This window comes from Ceratina calcarata, unplaced genomic scaffold (genome assembly GCF_001652005.2).
Source record: "Ceratina calcarata isolate Rehan_Ccalc_2016 unplaced genomic scaffold, ASM165200v1 scaffold61, whole genome shotgun sequence".
NCBI classification, from domain to species: Eukaryota; Metazoa; Arthropoda; class Insecta; order Hymenoptera; family Apidae; genus Ceratina; species Ceratina calcarata.
The window spans coordinates 273,507-276,741 of record NW_017177343.1 but is presented as its reverse complement, the minus strand read 5'-3'; the positions used below and the strand labels follow the sequence as shown (position 1 = coordinate 276,741).

The 3,235-nt window shown below is 40.5% G+C and overlaps 1 protein-coding gene across 2 annotated transcripts in view; it reads left to right on the top strand.

The window, feature by feature from the left end:
- The window catches only part of LOC113464939 (uncharacterized), a 62,478-nt gene that overhangs the window by 53,907 nt on the left and 5,336 nt on the right, over positions 1–3,235 (top strand). The gene's annotated exons all lie outside the window — the stretch shown is intronic.

The following is a 3,235-nucleotide window of genomic DNA, read 5'->3' as shown; positions in this document are numbered from 1 at the left end:
GGTACATCTGGTACATATACATAGGTACATCCTCCTCTCAATTAATTTCTGTAAATAATCCGTCAATGTATTTAGTATCTAGTTCACTTCCGAGACTCAGTTGACATTTCCTTACACCGACGCACGTTTAAGCGTAAATTTAACATTTAGCAATTCCGGAAAGGTGAAATCAAAGCAGATCTCGATGTACCTTACATATTTGAGATTAGAGAATCACAGACTGATATCTAAGACTAAGGGAACAGGCAGGACAATCCTTTAGGTATTCAAATGAAAACTGCAACGCCATAATTATTGGCATACAGAGATGATTCTGAATTAAAACACAACCATCGGGAGGCTGTGGTGGCGAGCTTGGAAAAGTCGGAAGGCAAATACGGATCACGAATATTGCTAAATTCAGGGCATCCGCAATTAGGAAGCGCATACTATTTCGTATTTAATTACGTTCCTCGCGAGCCCCGCCGGATACACGTCGACGTTGTTGAACGTCGCTACAATTTAATAGTAACAGCTATTTGCGTATCAAGTAAATTCATTTGTCTGCTCGGGAACCGCTACTGCATGATGGATCATCATAAAAATTGATTGCTCTCTGTCCAATGTGAAAGGAAACGATTGAAAAGACAATGGATTAACTCTTACTGCAGACGATAACATTTTATCATCAGTTATCATATTAATTCAATCTTTCGAATTAATTTATTTAATATGCATATTGATGTCAGTATTATAATATAACTAATGTGAAATGAAAAATTACATATAACTATATAAATCAGTAAATAATATAAAAGTAGAATTATTGCACTTATTATAATACGAATGAACAACTGAAAGTATTCCTTTGCTAATTGTAAGTACCAATCAACTGCCTTTTCTCAGTAAATTAGCCAAGCGAGGGAGTCTTTCCGTTGCCAAATCTGTTGCACTTAACGATTTCATATTTAATTGCGGCGTAATGCAAAATACACCGAGGAGAACTTAGGAAGGGGACTATAATAAAATACAAGCGGCGTCGGCACGTGGATGACCTCCTTGTTGCTCAACCCGTGCACGAACGAACGTTTATCGTGGTTTGCGTTGCTTAAACCGCGGCTCTCGGTGCTTCTATCATTGCTCGATTTCACCAAAACATTTCGTTGGCCTCTTTTTTCGGCTGGTAATTGCGAATCCCGGACACTCAATGTATATATTTGGTGTGAAAATGTATTCCAGTGTACTCAGTAATAATATTCACTTACCCAAGGAACATCGTAGAATTATCTAAAATTGCTGCTTCCAGCGAAGACTACTCTTGCCTTTGTAATAAAGTGTTTCTCTTATTAATCTGCAGTATTTTTCTGCTGCCGTAATAACCATACTTCAAATTGGGTTAAAGAAATAATTAAACATGAAATCAGTCTAAGAATGATTGTATTGACGACCTTGCTGCGATGATGATGAAAAGGCCTACGAAAATCACGATTTAAGTTTTTGAATGGTTAATTTAAATTTACGTATAACTTTCTCCTCGCATATCTGTGTAGTTTATATTTCCATTATTATTTGTGGTAATTTGTTTAAATGTTACGACCTATTCAATATTTAATCAATTACAATTTGACTGTTAAAACCTACGCGAACCAAGGGAAGGATTCACGATCTTTAACTAGGTGTTACGCGAGATTCGAATAAATTGTTGGGCGACTAGTGCGAAAATCGAAACGATAACGATCCAAAGGAAAACGAGGATAATCCGAGAGGTCGCCGATCTTCGTCGGTTAACGTGACATAAACGCGAGTAAAAGCGTCTTAAACGGTGGTTTTAGGATGAAACTTACCGCCGCGGCAGGTAACGGCCTCGAGGACGCGGTAAGACTACGAGCAACGAACGCAGGACGTAGCTTTTGGGGGATCTGAAGGGTAGAACGGAGACGAAGGGAGAAGGGATGACAACAATTCTTTTCCGCGACGGTGGAGGACCGCGGTCGGGAAATTAGCATCGATAAATTTTCCGGCATGTCGTTCCGCGTTGTCGCTGGCGACGTCGAGGACGACGACGACGCTGGGCGACGCCGGCGCCGCACATATAGCACCGCGAAAATGACACGATGATGCATAGAGGACTGTTTTAAGAATTATTCGTTATTTATCGTCGGCGGAGGAGCAGATTTTTTCACCGCGTTTGACGCGTATATTCTGTTAAAAAGGGTTGGGAGTCCGAATTCTCCTAGAATTGCCTCAGCGAACCTTGCAAATAGCATCTTCTTCCATAAGTAGGATTATAGAACAAATTTATTTGCTCTAATGACAGGTAATTATTCGCAACTAAATCTAAATTGCATAATATTCAAAATCCACAAAGTGTCTAAAAACAAATACGAACTTAAAATCTGTTACTAATCTACAGTCATTAACTAAAAGTTTCTTACTAAAGTCGAACTTTTCTTTTAAAGACAACGTGTATACACAGCGCCGCATAATACTGTAACGATAAATATTCTCTTGTTGGAAAAAAATTTAGCAACCATAAAAATTTTCTAAATAAGAAGTAAAGGACTCGCAACAGGGGCCTGTAACAAAGAGGCGACCCGGTTGAACGAGCGAATTTTCATTGTAACGCGGCGCAGCGTCCCGGGAAGAGCGCAAGTTTCGCAGAGAGCAAGATTCGTATTCCTGGATCCGGAGCGGGATTTAGCGCGGGGTGGGGGTGGAGGGCACGCGCGCGGCCCGGTAGTTAAAAGTTACAAGATGATTCGTTGAGTAATCCCAGACCGTTTCCAGACGGTTGCAAATTGCAATCGTGAACGCCGCGATAATTGTCGCGACGGTTCGCGTAATGACAATTTTCATCGTGTCGTCACACGCCCGGCGGCCGCCTGGAAGGGAGTAACGGTAATTGCCCTATTGCATCTTTCGAGGCATCGTCATTACTACGAATAGACCACTCGGATATCTCCGAATGTCCTACGGCCACGTGCCTGCCTGCTTCGCGGCTTAAACCCGCTTCCATGTGTTCAGCGATATTTGCACGCCGAGTGGCGCTACACACTTTCCGAAAATCTTATCATAGGTACCAACTGAACTGTAATTTTAATCAAATGTCACATTTCACCAAGATGAATTAAATTACGATTGCCCTCATCTTCGCTTGAATTAAATTCAAGTGAATTAGATTTTCCTGCAGTTTATATGATTTCTTTCAAAATTAATGAGTTTGTTATGGTATTATATTATAACATTAAAATTACAA